General features: G+C 38.8%; 11 non-coding genes across 11 annotated transcripts; all 11 read right to left on the bottom strand.

Annotated features, from left to right (window-relative positions):
* Nucleotides 1–2,020: 2,020 nt before the first annotated feature.
* On the bottom strand, nt 2,021–2,093 carry TRNAK-CUU (transfer RNA lysine (anticodon CUU)). The gene has a single exon. It is a non-coding gene; the product is annotated as a tRNA-Lys (tRNA).
* A 2,459-nt stretch (nt 2,094–4,552) lies between these two features.
* TRNAK-CUU (transfer RNA lysine (anticodon CUU)) lies at nt 4,553–4,625 on the bottom strand. Its single transcript has one exon. It is a non-coding gene; the product is annotated as a tRNA-Lys (tRNA).
* A 3,303-nt stretch (nt 4,626–7,928) lies between these two features.
* TRNAK-CUU (transfer RNA lysine (anticodon CUU)) lies at nt 7,929–8,001 on the bottom strand. The gene has a single exon. It is a non-coding gene; the product is annotated as a tRNA-Lys (tRNA).
* Nucleotides 8,002–9,616: 1,615 nt separating this feature from the next.
* Nucleotides 9,617–9,689, bottom strand: TRNAK-CUU (transfer RNA lysine (anticodon CUU)). The gene has a single exon. It is a non-coding gene; the product is annotated as a tRNA-Lys (tRNA).
* Nucleotides 9,690–10,042: 353 nt separating this feature from the next.
* TRNAA-AGC (transfer RNA alanine (anticodon AGC)) lies at nt 10,043–10,115 on the bottom strand. The gene has a single exon. It is a non-coding gene; the product is annotated as a tRNA-Ala (tRNA).
* Nucleotides 10,116–10,460: 345 nt separating this feature from the next.
* Nucleotides 10,461–10,533, bottom strand: TRNAK-CUU (transfer RNA lysine (anticodon CUU)). The gene has a single exon. It is a non-coding gene; the product is annotated as a tRNA-Lys (tRNA).
* A 1,615-nt stretch (nt 10,534–12,148) lies between these two features.
* On the bottom strand, nt 12,149–12,221 carry TRNAK-CUU (transfer RNA lysine (anticodon CUU)). The gene has a single exon. It is a non-coding gene; the product is annotated as a tRNA-Lys (tRNA).
* Nucleotides 12,222–12,574: 353 nt separating this feature from the next.
* On the bottom strand, nt 12,575–12,647 carry TRNAA-AGC (transfer RNA alanine (anticodon AGC)). The gene has a single exon. It is a non-coding gene; the product is annotated as a tRNA-Ala (tRNA).
* Nucleotides 12,648–12,992: 345 nt separating this feature from the next.
* TRNAK-CUU (transfer RNA lysine (anticodon CUU)) lies at nt 12,993–13,065 on the bottom strand. The gene has a single exon. It is a non-coding gene; the product is annotated as a tRNA-Lys (tRNA).
* Nucleotides 13,066–16,368: 3,303 nt separating this feature from the next.
* On the bottom strand, nt 16,369–16,441 carry TRNAK-CUU (transfer RNA lysine (anticodon CUU)). Its single transcript has one exon. It is a non-coding gene; the product is annotated as a tRNA-Lys (tRNA).
* Nucleotides 16,442–20,170: 3,729 nt separating this feature from the next.
* On the bottom strand, nt 20,171–20,243 carry TRNAA-AGC (transfer RNA alanine (anticodon AGC)). The gene has a single exon. It is a non-coding gene; the product is annotated as a tRNA-Ala (tRNA).
* Between the last annotated feature and the right edge of the window lie 402 nt (nt 20,244–20,645).

The following is a 20,645-nucleotide window of genomic DNA, read 5'->3' as shown; positions in this document are numbered from 1 at the left end:
AGCATCACATTTCAAAAGTAACGTTACTGCTGTCCACACTTTATTTTAAGTCTAATTGCCCATAACATGAGTGTTCAGTTCACTCCTAACTGATGCCTTAACTACACCTAGGGGATGTTTTACACTTCAGGTTGGCATGTTTAATACTTGAATAGGAGTGATATCACTGTATGTTAACCTAGACTCAGGCCCTACCTAATCTTGGAGATACATTTCTCATGAATGAGTAACCAAGGGAGATACAATTTTTAGGAGTTAGTGCATGTCTAATGCAAGATTAATCACCATATTATGAGAGCCAATGCAATCATCCAGCAAAATATACTCGTTTTCGCCCAACGTGGGGCTCGAACCCACGACCCTGATATTAAGAGTCTCATGCTCTACCGACTGAGCTAGCCGGGCTCCCACTTAAATATGGTATGCAGACTCATCATTTTTTATTAAGGAAAACTGTTTCTGGATATTCCTCTGCTCTTGTTTTGCAAGGAACTTCACTTTTATACATCCTTCAGAGGAAAGAATGTCAAGTAAAATAAGACGAAATGAAAATGGAAGGTGTGAAATTTTCATTTTGAGATTGAATAAGAAATCAAATTCCTCTCACGTGCTATAGAATACCTAAACACTTTTGATTAAACCACTTTAGTTGTTATAATGACACCAAATTTGAAAGCCATCTGTGACTTTTCTGTTCTTACTCTGCAACAACCATGGCAATTACAAGTTAAAAAGTAAAATGTATGCAAATTTTAGAATGGAGAATGCGGGCATCGATCCCACTACCTCTTGCATGCTAAGCGAGCACTCTACCATTTGAGCTAATTCCCCTGTGTGCTCACTCAGCATCACATTTCAAAAGTAACGTTACTGCTGTCCACACTTTATTTTAAGTCTAATTGCCCATAACATGAGTGTTCAGTTCACTCCTAACTGATGCCTTAACTACACCTAGGGGATGTTTTACACTTCAGGTTGGCATGTTTAATACTTGAATAGGAGTGATATCACTGTATGTTAACCTAGACTCAGGCCCTACCTAATCTTGGAGATACATTTCTCATGAATGAGTAACCAAGGGAGATACAATTTTTAGGAGTTAGTGCATGTCTAATGCAAGATTAATCACCATATTATGAGAGCCAATGCAATCATCCAGCAAAATATACTCGTTTTCGCCCAACGTGGGGCTCGAACCCACGACCCTGATATTAAGAGTCTCATGCTCTACCGACTGAGCTAGCCGGGCTCCCACTTAAATATGGTATGCAGACTCATCATTTTTTATTAAGGAAAACCGTTTCTGGATATTCCTCTGCTCTTGTTTTGCAAGGAACTTCACTTTCATACATCCTTCAGAGGAAAGAATGTCAAGTAAAATAAGATGAAATGAAAATGGAAGGTGTGAAATTTTCATTTTGAGATTGCATAAGAAATCAAATTCCTCTCACGTGCTATAGAATACCTAAACACTTTTGATTAAACCACTTTAGTTGTTATAATGACACCAAATTTGAAAGCCATCTGTGACTTTTCTGTTCTTACTCTGCAACAACCATGGCAATTACAAGTTAAAAAGTAAAATGTATGCAAATTTTAGAATGGAGAATGCGGGCATCGATCCCGCTACCTCTTGCATGCTAAGCGAGCGCTCTACCATTTGAGCTAATTCCCCTGTGTGCTCACTCAGCATCACATTTCAAAAGTAACGTTACTGCTGTCCACACTTTATTTTAAGTCTAATTGCCCATAACATGAGTGTTCAGTTCACTCCTAACTGATGCCTTAACTACACCTAGGGGATGTTTTACACTTCAGGTTGGCATGTTTAATACTTGAATAGGAGTGATATCACTGTATGTTAACCTAGACTCAGGCCCTACCTAATCTTGGAGATACATTTCTCATGAATGAGTAACCAAGGGAGATACAATTTTTAGGAGTTAGTGCATGTCTAATGCAAGATTAATCACCATATTATGAGAGCCAATGCAATCATCCAGCAAAAAATACTCGTTTTCGCCCAACGTGGGGCTCGAACCCACGACCCTGAGATTAAGAGTCTCATGCTCTACCGACTGAGCTAGCCGGGCTCCCACTTAAATATGGTATGCAGACTCATCATTTTTTATTAAGGAAAACTGTTTCTGGATATTCCTCTGCTCTTGTTTTGCAAGGAACTTCACTTTTATACATCCTTCAGAGGAAAGAATGTCAAGTAAAATAAGACGAAATGAAAATGGAAGGTGTGAAATTTTCATTTTGAGATTGCATAAGAAATCAAATTCCTCTCACGTGCTATAGAATACCTAAACACTTTTGATTAAACCACTTTAGTTGTTATAATGACACCAAATTTGAAAGCCATCTGTGACTTTTCTGTTCTTACTCTGCAACAACCATGGCAATTACAAGTTAAAAAGTAAAATGTATGCAAATTTTAGAATGGAGAATGCGGGCATCGATCCCGCTACATCTCGCATGCTAAGCGAGCGCTCTACCATTTGAGCTAATTCCCCTGTGTGCTCACTCAGCATCACATTTCAAAAGTAACGTTACTGCTGTCCACACTTTATTTTAAGTCTAATTGCTCATAACATGAGTGTTCATTTCACTCCTAACTGATGCCTTAACTACACCTAGGGGATGTTTTACACTTCAGGTTGGCATGTTTAATACTTGAATAGGAGTGATATCACTGTATGTTAACCTAGACTCAGGCCCTACCTAATCTTGGAGATACATTTCTCATGAATGAGTAACCAAGGGAGATACAATTTTTAGGAGTTAGTGCATGTCTAATGCAAGATTAATCACCATATTATGAGAGCCAATGCAATCATCCAGCAAAATATACTCGTTTTCGCCCAACGTGGGGCTCGAACCCACGACCCTGATATTAAGAGTCTCATGCTCTACCGACTGAGCTAGCCGGGCTCCCACTTAAATATGGTATGCAGACTCATCATTTTTTATTAAGGAAAACCGTTTCTGGATATTCCTCTGCTCTTGTTTTGCAAGGAACTTCACTTTCATACATCCTTCAGAGGAAAGAATGTCAAGTAAAATAAGATGAAATGAAAATGGAAGGTGTGAAATTTTCATTTTGAGATTGCATAAGAAATCAAATTCCTCTCACGTGCTATAGAATACCTAAACACTTTTGATTAAACCACTTTAGTTGTTATAATGACACCAAATTTGAAAGCCATCTGTGACTTTTCTGTTCTTACTCTGCAACAACCATGGCAATTACAAGTTAAAAAGTAAAATGTATGCAAATTTTAGAATGGAGAATGCGGGCATCGATCCCGCTACCTCTCGTATGCTAAGCGAGCGCTCTACCATTTGAGCTAATTCCCCTGTGTGCTCACTCAGCATCACATTTCAAAAGGAACGTTACTGCTGTCCGCACTTTATTTTAAGTCTAATTGCCCATAACATGAGTGTTCAGTTCACTCCTATTTGATGCCTTAACTACACCTAGGGGATGTTTTACACTTCAGGTTGGCATGTTTAGTACTTGAATAGGAGTGATATCACTGTATGTTAACCTAGACTCAGGCCCTACCTAATCTTGGAGATACATTTCTCATGAATGAGTAACCAAGGGAGATACAATTTTTAGGAGTTAGTGCATGTCTAATGCAAGATTAATCACCATAATATGAGAGCCAATGCTATCATCCAGCAAAAAATACTCGTTTTCGCCCAACGTGGGGCTCGAACCCACGACCCTGATATTAAGAGTCTCATGCTCTACCGACTGAGCTAGCCGGGCTCCCACTTAAATATGGTATGCAGACTCATCATTTTTTATTAAGGAAAACCGTTTCTGGATATTCCTCTGCTCTTGTTTTGCAAGGAACTTCACTTTCATACATCCTTCAGAGGAAAGAATGTCAAGTAAAATAAGATGAAATGAAAATGGAAGGTGTGAAATTTTCATTTTGAGATTGCATAAGAAATCAAATTCCTCTCACGTGCTATAGAATACCTAAACACTTTTGATTAAACCACTTTAGTTGTTATAATGACACCAAATTTGAAAGCCATCTGTGACTTTTCTGTTCTTACTCTGCAACAACCATGGCAATTACAAGTTAAAAAGTAAAATGTATGCAAATTTTAGAATGGAGAATGCGGGCATCGATCCCGCTACCTCTCGTATGCTAAGCGAGCGCTCTACCATTTGAGCTAATTCCCCTGTGTGCTCACTCAGCATCACATTTCAAAAGGAACGTTACTGCTGTCCGCACTTTATTTTAAGTCTAATTGCCCATAACATGAGTGTTCAGTTCACTCCTAACTGATGCCTTAACTACACCTAGGGGATGTTTTACACTTCAGGTTGGCATGTTTAGTACTTGAATAGGAGTGATATCACTGTATGTTAACCTAGACTCAGGCCCTACCTAATCTTGGAGATACATTTCTCATGAATGAGTAACCAAGGGAGATACAATTTTTAGGAGTTAGTGCATGTCTAATGCAAGATTAATCACCATAATATGAGAGCCAATGCTATCATCCAGCAAAAAATACTCGTTTTCGCCCAACGTGGGGCTCGAACCCACGACCCTGAGATTAAGAGTCTCATGCTCTACCGACTGAGCTAGCCGGGCTCCCACTTAAATATGGTATGCAGACTCATCATTTTTTATTAAGGAAAACTGTTTCTGGATATTCCTCTGCTCTTGTTTTGCAAGGAACTTCACTTTTATACATCCTTCAGAGGAAAGAATGTCAAGTAAAATAAGACGAAATGAAAATGGAAGGTGTGAAATTTTCATTTTGAGATTGCATAAGAAATCAAATTCCTCTCACGTGCTATAGAATACCTAAACACTTTTGATTAAACCACTTTAGTTGTTATAATGACACCAAATTTGAAAGCCATCTGTGACTTTTCTGTTCTTACTCTGCAACAACCATGGCAATTACAAGTTAAAAAGTAAAATGTATGCAAATTTTAGAATGGAGAATGCGGGCATCGATCCCGCTACATCTCGCATGCTAAGCGAGCGCTCTACCATTTGAGCTAATTCCCCTGTGTGCTCACTCAGCATCACATTTCAAAAGTAACGTTACTGCTGTCCACACTTTATTTTAAGTCTAATTGCCCATAACATGAGTGTTCAGTTCACTCCTAACTGATGCCTTAACTACACCTAGGGGATGTTTTACACTTCAGGTTGGCATGTTTAGTACTTGAATAGGAGTGATATCACTGTATGTTAACCTAGACTCAGGCCCTACCTAATCTTGGAGATACATTTCTCATGAATGAGTAACCAAGGGAGATACAATTTTTAGGAGTTAGTGCATGTCTAATGCAAGATTAATCACCATATTATGAGAGCCAATGCAATCATCCAGCAAAAAATACTCGTTTTCGCCCAACGTGGGGCTCGAACCCACAACCCTGAGATTAAGAGTCTCATGCTCTACCGACTGAGCTAGCCGGGCTCCCACTTAAATATGGTATGCAGACTCATCATTTTTTATTAAGGAAAACTGTTTCTGGATATTCCTCTGCTCTTGTTTTGCAAGGAACTTCACTTTTATACATCCTTCAGAGGAAAGAATGTCAAGTAAAATAAGACGAAATGAAAATGGAAGGTGTGAAATTTTCATTTTGAGATTGCATAAGAAATCAAATTCCTCTCACGTGCTATAGAATACCTAAACACTTTTGATTAAACCACTTTAGTTGTTATAATGACACCAAATTTGAAAGCCATCTGTGACTTTTCTGTTCTTACTCTGCAACAACCATGGCAATTACAAGTTAAAAAGTAAAATGTATGCAAATTTTAGAATGGAGAATGCGGGCATCGATCCCGCTACCTCTTGCATGCTAAGCGAGCGCTCTACCATTTGAGCTAATTCCCCTGTGTGCTCACTCAGCATCACATTTCAAAAGTAACGTTACTGCTGTCCACACTTTATTTTAAGTCTAATTGCCCATAACATGAGTGTTCAGTTCACTCCTAACTGATGCCTTAACTACACCTAGGGGATGTTTTACACTTCAGGTTGGCATGTTTAATACTTGAATAGGAGTGATATCACTGTATGTTAACCTAGACTCAGGCCCTACCTAATCTTGGAGATACATTTCTCATGAATGAGTAACCAAGGGAGATACAATTTTTAGGAGTTAGTGCATGTCTAATGCAAGATTAATCACCATATTATGAGAGCCAATGCAATCATCCAGCAAAATATACTCGTTTTCGCCCAACGTGGGGCTCGAACCCACGACCCTGATATTAAGAGTCTCATGCTCTACCGACTGAGCTAGCCGGGCTCCCACTTAAATATGGTATGCAGACTCATCATTTTTTATTAAGGAAAACTGTTTCTGGATATTCCTCTGCTCTTGTTTTGCAAGGAACTTCACTTTTATACATCCTTCAGAGGAAAGAATGTCAAGTAAAATAAGACGAAATGAAAATGGAAGGTGTGAAATTTTCATTTTGAGATTGAATAAGAAATCAAATTCCTCTCACGTGCTATAGAATACCTAAACACTTTTGATTAAACCACTTTAGTTGTTATAATGACACCAAATTTGAAAGCCATCTGTGACTTTTCTGTTCTTACTCTGCAACAACCATGGCAATTACAAGTTAAAAAGTAAAATGTATGCAAATTTTAGAATGGAGAATGCGGGCATCGATCCCACTACCTCTTGCATGCTAAGCGAGCACTCTACCATTTGAGCTAATTCCCCTGTGTGCTCACTCAGCATCACATTTCAAAAGTAACGTTACTGCTGTCCACACTTTATTTTAAGTCTAATTGCCCATAACATGAGTGTTCAGTTCACTCCTAACTGATGCCTTAACTACACCTAGGGGATGTTTTACACTTCAGGTTGGCATGTTTAATACTTGAATAGGAGTGATATCACTGTATGTTAACCTAGACTCAGGCCCTACCTAATCTTGGAGATACATTTCTCATGAATGAGTAACCAAGGGAGATACAATTTTTAGGAGTTAGTGCATGTCTAATGCAAGATTAATCACCATATTATGAGAGCCAATGCAATCATCCAGCAAAATATACTCGTTTTCGCCCAACGTGGGGCTCGAACCCACGACCCTGATATTAAGAGTCTCATGCTCTACCGACTGAGCTAGCCGGGCTCCCACTTAAATATGGTATGCAGACTCATCATTTTTTATTAAGGAAAACCGTTTCTGGATATTCCTCTGCTCTTGTTTTGCAAGGAACTTCACTTTCATACATCCTTCAGAGGAAAGAATGTCAAGTAAAATAAGATGAAATGAAAATGGAAGGTGTGAAATTTTCATTTTGAGATTGCATAAGAAATCAAATTCCTCTCACGTGCTATAGAATACCTAAACACTTTTGATTAAACCACTTTAGTTGTTATAATGACACCAAATTTGAAAGCCATCTGTGACTTTTCTGTTCTTACTCTGCAACAACCATGGCAATTACAAGTTAAAAAGTAAAATGTATGCAAATTTTAGAATGGAGAATGCGGGCATCGATCCCGCTACCTCTCGTATGCTAAGCGAGCGCTCTACCATTTGAGCTAATTCCCCTGTGTGCTCACTCAGCATCACATTTCAAAAGGAACGTTACTGCTGTCCGCACTTTATTTTAAGTCTAATTGCCCATAACATGAGTGTTCAGTTCACTCCTAACTGATGCCTTAACTACACCTAGGGGATGTTTTACACTTCAGGTTGGCATGTTTAGTACTTGAATAGGAGTGATATCACTGTATGTTAACCTAGACTCAGGCCCTACCTAATCTTGGAGATACATTTCTCATGAATGAGTAACCAAGGGAGATACAATTTTTAGGAGTTAGTGCATGTCTAATGCAAGATTAATCACCATAATATGAGAGCCAATGCTATCATCCAGCAAAAAATACTTGTTTTCGCCCAACGTGGGGCTCGAACCCACGACCCTGAGATTAAGAGTCTCATGCTCTACCGACTGAGCTAGCCGGGCTCCCACTTAAATATGGTATGCAGACTCATCATTTTTTATTAAGGAAAACTGTTTCTGGATATTCCTCTGCTCTTGTTTTGCAAGGAACTTCACTTTTATACATCCTTCAGAGGAAAGAATGTCAAGTAAAATAAGACGAAATGAAAATGGAAGGTGTGAAATTTTCATTTTGAGATTGAATAAGAAATCAAATTCCTCTCACGTGCTATAGAATACCTAAACACTTTTGATTAAACCACTTTAGTTGTTATAATGACACCAAATTTGAAAGCCATCTGTGACTTTTCTGTTCTTACTCTGCAACAACCATGGCAATTACAAGTTAAAAAGTAAAATGTATGCAAATTTTAGAATGGAGAATGCGGGCATCGATCCCACTACCTCTTGCATGCTAAGCGAGCGCTCTACCATTTGAGCTAATTCCCCTGTGTGCTCACTCAGCATCACATTTCAAAAGTAACGTTACTGCTGTCCACACTTTATTTTAAGTCTAATTGCCCATAACATGAGTGTTCAGTTCACTCCTAACTGATGCCTTAACTACACCTAGGGGATGTTTTACACTTCAGGTTGGCATGTTTAATACTTGAATAGGAGTGATATCACTGTATGTTAACCTAGACTCAGGCCCTACCTAATCTTGGAGATACATTTCTCATGAATGAGTAACCAAGGGAGATACAATTTTTAGGAGTTAGTGCATGTCTAATGCAAGATTAATCACCATATTATGAGAGCCAATGCAATCATCCAGCAAAATATACTCGTTTTCGCCCAACGTGGGGCTCGAACCCACGACCCTGATATTAAGAGTCTCATGCTCTACCGACTGAGCTAGCCGGGCTCCCACTTAAATATGGTATGCAGACTCATCATTTTTTATTAAGGAAAACCGTTTCTGGATATTCCTCTGCTCTTGTTTTGCAAGGAACTTCACTTTCATACATCCTTCAGAGGAAAGAATGTCAAGTAAAATAAGATGAAATGAAAATGGAAGGTGTGAAATTTTCATTTTGAGATTGCATAAGAAATCAAATTCCTCTCACGTGCTATAGAATACCTAAACACTTTTGATTAAACCACTTTAGTTGTTATAATGACACCAAATTTGAAAGCCATCTGTGACTTTTCTGTTCTTACTCTGCAACAACCATGGCAATTACAAGTTAAAAAGTAAAATGTATGCAAATTTTAGAATGGAGAATGCGGGCATCGATCCCGCTACCTCTCGTATGCTAAGCGAGCGCTCTACCATTTGAGCTAATTCCCCTGTGTGCTCACTCAGCATCACATTTCAAAAGGAACGTTACTGCTGTCCGCACTTTATTTTAAGTCTAATTGCCCATAACATGAGTGTTCAGTTCACTCCTAACTGATGCCTTAACTACACCTAGGGGATGTTTTACACTTCAGGTTGGCATGTTTAGTACTTGAATAGGAGTGATATCACTGTATGTTAACCTAGACTCAGGCCCTACCTAATCTTGGAGATACATTTCTCATGAATGAGTAACCAAGGGAGATACAATTTTTAGGAGTTAGTGCATGTCTAATGCAAGATTAATCACCATAATATGAGAGCCAATGCTATCATCCAGCAAAAAATACTCGTTTTCGCCCAACGTGGGGCTCGAACCCACGACCCTGAGATTAAGAGTCTCATGCTCTACCGACTGAGCTAGCCGGGCTCCCACTTAAATATGGTATGCAGACTCATCATTTTTTATTAAGGAAAACTGTTTCTGGATATTCCTCTGCTCTTGTTTTGCAAGGAACTTCACTTTTATACATCCTTCAGAGGAAAGAATGTCAAGTAAAATAAGACGAAATGAAAATGGAAGGTGTGAAATTTTCATTTTGAGATTGCATAAGAAATCAAATTCCTCTCACGTGCTATAGAATACCTAAACACTTTTGATTAAACCACTTTAGTTGTTATAATGACACCAAATTTGAAAGCCATCTGTGACTTTTCTGTTCTTACTCTGCAACAACCATGGCAATTACAAGTTAAAAAGTAAAATGTATGCAAATTTTAGAATGGAGAATGCGGGCATCGATCCCGCTACCTCTCGCATGCTAAGCGAGCGCTCTACCATTTGAGCTAATTCCCCTGTGCGCTCACTCAGCATCACATTTCAAAAGTAACGTTACTGCTGTCCACACTTTATTTTAAGTCTAATTGCCCATAACATGAGTGTTCAGTTCACTCCTAACTGATGCCTTAACTACACCTAGGGGATGTTTTACACTTCAGGTTGGCATGTTTAGTACTTGAATAGGAGTGATATCACTGTATGTTAACCTAGACTCAGGCCCTACCTAATCTTGGAGATACATTTCTCATGAATGAGTAACCAAGGGAGTTACAATTTTTAGGAGTTAGTGCATGTCTAATGCAAGATTAATCACCATATTATGAGAGCCAATGCTATCATCCAGCAAAAAATACTCATTTTCGCCCAACGTGGGGCTCGAACCCACGACCCTGAGATTAAGAGTCTCATGCTCTACCGACTGAGCTAGCCGGGCTCCCACTTAAATATGGTATGCAGACTCATCATTTTTTATTAAGGAAAACTGTTTCTGGATATTCCTCTGCTCTTGTTTTGCAAGGAACTTCACTTTTATACATCCTTCAGAGGAAAGAATGTCAAGTAAAATAAGACGAAATGAAAATGGAAGGTGTGAAATTTTCATTTTGAGATTGCATAAGAAATCAAATTCCTCTCACGTGCTATAGAATACCTAAACACTTTTGATTAAACCACTTTAGTTGTTATAATGACACCAAATTTGAAAGCCATCTGTGACTTTTCTGTTCTTACTCTGCAACAACCATGGCAATTACAAGTTAAAAAGTAAAATGTATGCAAATTTTAGAATGGAGAATGCGGGCATCGATCCCGCTACATCTCGCATGCTAAGCGAGCGCTCTACCATTTGAGCTAATTCCCCTGTGTGCTCACTCAGCATCACATTTCAAAAGTAACGTTACTGCTGTCCACACTTTATTTTAAGTCTAATTGCCCATAACATGAGTGTTCAGTTCACTCCTAACTGATGCCTTAACTACACCTAGGGGATGTTTTACACTTCAGGTTGGCATGTTTAATACTTGAATAGGAGTGATATCACTGTATGTTAACCTAGACTCAGGCCCTACCTAATCTTGGAGATACATTTCTCATGAATGAGTAACCAAGGGAGATACAATTTTTAGGAGTTAGTGCATGTCTAATGCAAGATTAATCACCATATTATGAGAGCCAATGCAATCATCCAGCAAAATATACTCGTTTTCGCCCAACGTGGGGCTCGAACCCACGACCCTGATATTAAGAGTCTCATGCTCTACCGACTGAGCTAGCCGGGCTCCCACTTAAATATGGTATGCAGACTCATCATTTTTTATTAAGGAAAACCGTTTCTGGATATTCCTCTGCTCTTGTTTTGCAAGGAACTTCACTTTCATACATCCTTCAGAGGAAAGAATGTCAAGTAAAATAAGATGAAATGAAAATGGAAGGTGTGAAATTTTCATTTTGAGATTGCATAAGAAATCAAATTCCTCTCACGTGCTATAGAATACCTAAACACTTTTGATTAAACCACTTTAGTTGTTATAATGACACCAAATTTGAAAGCCATCTGTGACTTTTCTGTTCTTACTCTGCAACAACCATGGCAATTACAAGTTAAAAAGTAAAATGTATGCAAATTTTAGAATGGAGAATGCGGGCATCGATCCCGCTACCTCTCGTATGCTAAGCGAGCGCTCTACCATTTGAGCTAATTCCCCTGTGTGCTCACTCAGCATCACATTTCAAAAGGAACGTTACTGCTGTCCGCACTTTATTTTAAGTCTAATTGCCCATAACATGAGTGTTCAGTTCACTCCTAACTGATGCCTTAACTACACCTAGGGGATGTTTTACACTTCAGGTTGGCATGTTTAGTACTTGAATAGGAGTGATATCACTGTATGTTAACCTAGACTCAGGCCCTACCTAATCTTGGAGATACATTTCTCATGAATGAGTAACCAAGGGAGATACAATTTTTAGGAGTTAGTGCATGTCTAATGCAAGATTAATCACCATAATATGAGAGCCAATGCTATCATCCAGCAAAAAATACTCGTTTTCGCCCAACGTGGGGCTCGAACCCACGACCCTGAGATTAAGAGTCTCATGCTCTACCGACTGAGCTAGCCGGGCTCCCACTTAAATATGGTATGCAGACTCATCATTTTTTATTAAGGAAAACTGTTTCTGGATATTCCTCTGCTCTTGTTTTGCAAGGAACTTCACTTTTATACATCCTTCAGAGGAAAGAATGTCAAGTAAAATAAGACGAAATGAAAATGGAAGGTGTGAAATTTTCATTTTGAGATTGCATAAGAAATCAAATTCCTCTCACGTGCTATAGAATACCTAAACACTTTTGATTAAACCACTTTAGTTGTTATAATGACACCAAATTTGAAAGCCATCTGTGACTTTTCTGTTCTTACTCTGCAACAACCATGGCAATTACAAGTTAAAAAGTAAAATGTATGCAAATTTTAGAATGGAGAATGCGGGCATCGATCCCGCTACCTCTCGCATGCTAAGCGAGCGCTCTACCATTTGAGCTAATTCCCCTGTGCGCTCACTCAGCATCACATTTCAAAAGTAACGTTACTGCTGTCCACACTTTATTTTAAGTCTAATTGCCCATAACATGAGTGTTCAGTTCACTCCTAACTGATGCCTTAACTACACCTAGGGGATGTTTTACACTTCAGGTTGGCATGTTTAGTACTTGAATAGGAGTGATATCACTGTATGTTAACCTAGACTCAGGCCCTACCTAATCTTGGAGATACATTTCTCATGAATGAGTAACCAAGGGAGTTACAATTTTTAGGAGTTAGTGCATGTCTAATGCAAGATTAATCACCATATTATGAGAGCCAATGCTATCATCCAGCAAAAAATACTCATTTTCGCCCAACGTGGGGCTCGAACCCACGACCCTGAGATTAAGAGTCTCATGCTCTACCGACTGAGCTAGCCGGGCTCCCACTTAAATATGGTATGCAGACTCATCATTTTTTATTAAGGAAAACTGTTTCTGGATATTCCTCTGCTCTTGTTTTGCAAGGAACTTCACTTTTATACATCCTTCAGAGGAAAGAATGTCAAGTAAAATAAGACGAAATGAAAATGGAAGGTGTGAAATTTTCATTTTGAGATTGCATAAGAAATCAAATTCCTCTCACGTGCTATAGAATACCTAAACACTTTTGATTAAACCACTTTAGTTGTTATAATGACACCAAATTTGAAAGCCATCTGTGACTTTTCTGTTCTTACTCTGCAACAACCATGGCAATTACAAGTTAAAAAGTAAAATGTATGCAAATTTTAGAATGGAGAATGCGGGCATCGATCCCGCTACATCTCGCATGCTAAGCGAGCGCTCTACCATTTGAGCTAATTCCCCTGTGTGCTCACTCAGCATCACATTTCAAAAGTAACGTTACTGCTGTCCACACTTTATTTTAAGTCTAATTGCCCATAACATGAGTGTTCAGTTCACTCCTAACTGATGCCTTAACTACACCTAGGGGATGTTTTACACTTCAGGTTGGCATGTTTAGTACTTGAATAGGAGTGATATCACTGTATGTTAACCTAGACTCAGGCCCTACCTAATCTTGGAGATACATTTCTCATGAATGAGTAACCAAGGGAGATACAATTTTTAGGAGTTAGTGCATGTCTAATGCAAGATTAATCACCATATTATGAGAGCCAATGCAATCATCCAGCAAAAAATACTCGTTTTCGCCCAACGTGGGGCTCGAACCCACAACCCTGAGATTAAGAGTCTCATGCTCTACCGACTGAGCTAGCCGGGCTCCCACTTAAATATGGTATGCAGACTCATCATTTTTTATTAAGGAAAACTGTTTCTGGATATTCCTCTGCTCTTGTTTTGCAAGGAACTTCACTTTTATACATCCTTCAGAGGAAAGAATGTCAAGTAAAATAAGACGAAATGAAAATGGAAGGTGTGAAATTTTCATTTTGAGATTGCATAAGAAATCAAATTCCTCTCACGTGCTATAGAATACCTAAACACTTTTGATTAAACCACTTTAGTTGTTATAATGACACCAAATTTGAAAGCCATCTGTGACTTTTCTGTTCTTACTCTGCAACAACCATGGCAATTACAAGTTAAAAAGTAAAATGTATGCAAATTTTAGAATGGAGAATGCGGGCATCGATCCCGCTACCTCTTGTATGCTAAGCGAGCGCTCTACCATTTGAGCTAATTCCCCTGTGTGCTCACTCAGCATCACATTTCAAAAGTAACGTTACTGCTGTCCACACTTTATTTTAAGTCTAATTGCCCATAACATGAGTGTTCAGTTCACTCCTAACTGATGCCTTAACTACACCTAGGGGATGTTTTACACTTCAGGTTGGCATGTTTAATACTTGAATAGGAGTGATATCACTGTATGTTAACCTAGACTCAGGCCCTACCTAATCTTGGAGATACATTTCTCATGAATGAGTAACCAAGGGAGATACAATTTTTAGGAGTTAGTGCATGTCTAATGCAAGATTAATCACCATATTATGAGAGCCAATGCAATCATCCAGCAAAATATACTCGTTTTCGCCCAACGTGGGGCTCGAACCCACGACCCTGATATTAAGAGTCTCATGCTCTACCGACTGAGCTAGCCGGGCTCCCACTTAAATATGGTATGCAGACTCATCATTTTTTATTAAGGAAAACTGTTTCTGGATATTCCTCTGCTCTTGTTTTGCAAGGAACTTCACTTTTATACATCCTTCAGAGGAAAGAATGTCAAGTAAAATAAGACGAAATGAAAATGGAAGGTGTGAAATTTTCATTTTGAGATTGCATAAGAAATCAAATTCCTCTCACGTGCTATAGAATACCTAAACACTTTTGATTAAACCACTTTAGTTGTTATAATGACACCAAATTTGAAAGCCATCTGTGACTTTTCTGTTCTTACTCTGCAACAACCATGGCAATTACAAGTTAAAAAGTAAAATGTATGCAAATTTTAGAATGTAGAATGCGGGCATCGATCCCACTACCTCTTGCATGCTAAGCGAGCGCTCTACCATTTGAGCTAATTCCCCTGTGTGCTCACTCAGCATCACATTTCAAAAGTAACGTTACTGCTGTCCACACTTTATTTTAAGTCTAATTGCCCATAACATGAGTGTTCAGTTCACTCCTAACTGATGCCTTAACTACACCTAGGGGATGTTTTACACTTCAGGTTGGCATGTTTAATACTTGAATAGGAGTGATATCACTGTATGTTAACCTAGACTCAGGCCCTACCTAATCTTGGAGATACATTTCTCATGAATGAGTAACCAAGGGAGATACAATTTTTAGGAGTTAGTGCATGTCTAATGCAAGATTAATCACCATATTATGAGAGCCAATGCAATCATCCAGCAAAATATACTCGTTTTTGCCCAACGTGGGGCTCGAACCCACGACCCTGATATTAAGAGTCTCATGCTCTACCGACTGAGCTAGCCGGGCTCCCACTTAAATATGGTATGCAGACTCATCATTTTTTATTAAGGAAAACCGTTTCTGGATATTCCTCTGCTCTTGTTTTGCAAGGAACTTCACTTTCATACATCCTTCAGAGGAAAGAATGTCAAGTAAAATAAGATGAAATGAAAATGGAAGGTGTGAAATTTTCATTTTGAGATTGCATAAGAAATCAAATTCCTCTCACGTGCTATAGAATACCTAAACACTTTTGATTAAACCACTTTAGTTGTTATAATGACACCAAATTTGAAAGCCATCTGTGACTTTTCTGTTCTTACTCTGCAACAACCATGGCAATTACAAGTTAAAAAGTAAAATGTATGCAAATTTTAGAATGGAGAATGCGGGCATCGATCCCGCTACCTCTCGTATGCTAAGCGAGCGCTCTACCATTTGAGCTAATTCCCCTGTGTGCTCACTCAGCATCACATTTCAAAAGGAACGTTACTGCTGTCCGCACTTTATTTTAAGTCTAATTGCCCATAACATGAGTGTTCAGTTCACTCCTAACTGATGCCTTAACTACACCTAGGGGATGTTTTACACTTCAGGTTGGCATGTTTAGTACTTGAATAGGAGTGATATCACTGTATGTTAACCTAGACTCAGGCCCTACCTAATCTTGGAGATACATTTCTCATGAATGAGTAACCAAGGGAGATACAATTTTTAGGAGTTAGTGCATGTCTAATGCAAGATTAATCACCATAATATGAGAGCCAATGCTATCATCCAGCAAAAAATACTCGTTTTCGCCCAACGTGGGGCTCGAACCCACGACCCTGAGATTAAGAGTCTCATGCTCTACCGACTGAGCTAGCCGGGCTCCCACTTAAATATGGTATGCAGACTCATCATTTTTTATTAAGGAAAACTGTTTCTGGATATTCCTCTGCTCTTGTTTTGCAAGGAACTTCACTTTTATACATCCTTCAGAGGAAAGAATGTCAAGTAAAATAAGACGAAATGAAAATGGAAGGTGTGAAATTTTCATTTTGAGATTGCATAAGAAATCAAATTCCTCTCACGTGCCATAGAATACCTAAACACTTTTGATTAAACCACTTTAGTTGTTATAATGACACCAAATTTGAAAGCCATCTGTGACTTTTCTGTTCTTACTCTGCAACAACCATGGCAATTACAAGTTAAAAAGTAAAATGTCTGCAAATTTTAGAATGGAGAATGCGGGCATCGATCCCGCTACATCTCGCATGCTAAGCGAGCGCTCTACCATTTGAGCTAATTCCCCTGTGTGCTCACTCAGCATCACATTTCAAAAGTAACGTTACTGCTGTCCACACTTTATTTTAAGTCTAATTGCCCATAACATGAGTGTTCAGTTCACTCCTAACTGATGCCTTAACTACACCTAGGGGATGTTTTACACTTCAGGTTGGCATGTTTAGTACTTGAATAGGAGTGATATCACTGTATGTTAACCTAGACTCAGGCCCTACCTAATCTTGGAGATACATTTCTCATGAATGAGTAACCAAGGGAGATACAATTTTTAGGAGTTAGTGCATGTCTAATGCAAGATTAATCACCATATTATGAGAGCCAATGCAATCATCCAGCAAAAAATACTCGTTTTCGCCCAACGTGGGGCTCGAACCCACAACCCTGAGATTAAGAGTCTCATGCTCTACCGACTGAGCTAGCCGGGCTCCCACTTAAATATGGTATGCAGACTCATCATTTTTTATTAAGGAAAACTGTTTCTGGATATTCCTCTGCTCTTGTTTTGCAAGGAACTTCACTTTTATACATCCTTCAGAGGAAAGAATGTCAAGTAAAATAAGACGAAATGAAAATGGAAGGTGTGAAATTTTCATTTTGAGATTGCATAAGAAATCAAATTCCTCTCACGTGCTATAGAATACCTAAACACTTTTGATTAAACCACTTTAGTTGTTATAATGACACCAAATTTGAAAGCCATCTGTGACTTTTCTGTTCTTACTCTGCAACAACCATGGCAATTACAAGTTAAAAAGTAAAATGTATGCAAATTTTAGAATGGAGAATGCGGGCATCGATCCCGCTACCTCTTGCATGCTAAGCGAGCGCTCTACCATTTGAGCTAATTCCCCTGTGTGCTCACTCAGCATCACATTTCAAAAGTAACGTTACTGCTGTCCACACTTTATTTTAAGTCTAATTGCCCATAACATGAGTGTTCAGTTCACTCCTAACTGATGCCTTAACTACACCTAGGGGATGTTTTACACTTCAGGTTGGCATGTTTAATACTTGAATAGGAGTGATATCACTGTATGTTAACCTAGACTCAGGCCCTACCTAATCTTGGAGATACATTTCTCATGAATGAGGAACCAAGGGAGATACAATTTTTAGGAGTTAGTGCATGTCTAATGCAAGATTAATCACCATATTATGAGAGCCAATGCAATCATCCAGCAAAATATACTCGTTTTCGCCCAACGTGGGGCTCGAACCCACGACCCTGATATTAAGAGTCTCATGCTCTACCGACTGAGCTAGCCGGGCTCCCACTTAAATATGGTATGCAGACTCATCATTTTTTATTAAGGAAAACTGTTTCTGGATATTCCTCTGCTCTTGTTTTGCAAGGAACTTCACTTTTATACATCCTTCAGAGGAAAGAATGTCAAGTAAAATAAGACGAAATGAAAATGGAAGGTGTGAAATTTTCATTTTGAGATTGCATAAGAAATCAAATTCCTCTCACGTGCTATAGAATACCTAAACACTTTTGATTAAACCACTTTAGTTGTTATAATGACACCAAATTTGAAAGCCATCTGTGACTTTTCTGTTCTTACTCTGCAACAACCATGGCAATTACAAGTTAAAAAGTAAAATGTATGCAAATTTTAGAATGGAGAATGCGGGCATCGATCCCACTACCTCTTGCATGCTAAGCGAGCGCTCTACCATTTGAGCTAATTCCCCTGTGTGCTCACTCAGCATCACATTTCAAAAGTAACGTTACTGCTGTCCACACTTTATTTTAAGTCTAATTGCCCATAACATGAGTGTTCAGTTCACTCCTAACTGATGCCTTAACTACACCTAGGGGATGTTTTACACTTCAGGTTGGCATGTTTAATACTTGAATAGGAGTGATATCACTGTATGTTAACCTAGACTCAGGCCCTACCTAATCTTGGAGATACATTTCTCATGAATGAGTAACCAAGGGAGATACAATTTTTAGGAGTTAGTGCATGTCTAATGCAAGATTAATCACCATATTATGAGAGCCAATGCAATCATCCAGCAAAATATACTCGTTTTCGCCCAACGTGGGGCTCGAACCCACGACCCTGATATTAAGAGTCTCATGCTCTACCGACTGAGCTAGCCGGGCTCCCACTTAAATATGGTATGCAGACTCATCATTTTTTATTAAGGAAAACCGTTTCTGGATATTCCTCTGCTCTTGTTTTGCAAGGAACTTCACTTTCATACATCCTTCAGAGGAAATAATGTCAAGTAAAATAAGATGAAATGAAAATGGAAGGTGTGAAATTTTCATTTTGAGATTGCATAAGAAATCAAATTCCTCTCACGTGCTATAGAATACCTAAACACTTTTGATTAAACCACTTTAGTTGTTATAATGACACCAAATTTGAAAGCCATCTGTGACTTTTCTGTTCTTACTCTGCAACAACCATGGCAATTACAAGTTAAAAAGTAAAATGTATGCAAATTTTAGAATGGAGAATGCGGGCATCGATCCCGCTACCTCTCGTATGCTAAGCGAGCGCTCTACCATTTGAGCTAATTCCCCTGTGTGCTCACTCAGCATCACATTTCAAAAGGAACGTTACTGCTGTCCGCACTTTATTTTAAGTCTAATTGCCCATAACATGAGTGTTCAGTTCACTCCTAACTGATGCCTTAACTACACCTAGGGGATGTTTTACACTTCAGGTTGGCATGTTTAGTACTTGAATAGGAGTGATATCACTGTATGTTAACCTAGACTCAGGCCCTACCTAATCTTGGAGATACATTTCTCATGAATGAGTAACCAAGGGAGATACAATTTTTAGGAGTTAGTGCATGTCTAATGCAAGATTAATCACCATAATATGAGAGCCAATGCTATCATCCAGCAAAAAATTCTCGTTTTCGCCCAACGTGGGCCTCGAACCCACGACCCTGAGATTAAGAGTCTCATGCTCTACCGACTGAGCTAGCCGGGCTCCCACTTAAATATGGTATGCAGACTCATCATTTTTTATTAAGGAAAACTGTTTCTGGATATTCCTCTGCTCTTGTTTTGCAAGGAACTTCACTTTTATACATCCTTCAGAGGAAAGAATGTCAAGTAAAATAAGACGAAATGAAAATGGAAGGTGTGAAATTTTCATTTTGAGATTGCATAAGAAATCAAATTCCTCTCACGTGCTATAGAATACCTAAACACTTTTGATTAAACCACTTTAGTTGTTATAATGACACCAAATTTGAAAGCCATCTGTGACTTTTCTGTTCTTACTCTGCAACAACCATGGCAATTACAAGTTAAAAAGTAAAATGTATGCAAATTTTAGAATGGAGAATGCGGGCATCGATCCCGCTACCTCTCGCATGCTAAGCGAGCGCTCTACCATTTGAGCTAATTCCCCTGTGCGCTCACTCAGCATCACATTTCAAAAGTAACGTTACTGCTGTCCACACTTTATTTTAAGTCTAATTGCCCATAACATGAGTGTTCAGTTCACTCCTAACTGATGCCTTAACTACACCTAGGGGATGTTTTACACTTCAGGTTGGCATGTTTAGTACTTGAATAGGAGTGATATCACTGTATGTTAACCTAGACTCAGGCCCTACCTAATCTTGGAGATACATTTCTCATGAATGAGTAACCAAGGGAGTTACAATTTTTAGGAGTTAGTGCATGTCTAATGCAAGATTAATCACCATATTATGAGAGCCAATGCTATCATCCAGCAAAAAATACTCGTTTTCGCCCAACGTGGGGCTTGAACCCACGACCCTGAGATTAAGAGTCTCATGCTCTACCG

Source organism: Triturus cristatus, chromosome 4_1 (assembly GCF_964204655.1).
Source record: "Triturus cristatus chromosome 4_1, aTriCri1.1, whole genome shotgun sequence".
NCBI lineage: Eukaryota > Metazoa > Chordata > Amphibia > Caudata > Salamandridae > Triturus > Triturus cristatus.
The sequence above is the reverse complement of the archived record's forward strand: the minus strand, read 5'-3'. Positions and strand labels throughout refer to the sequence as shown.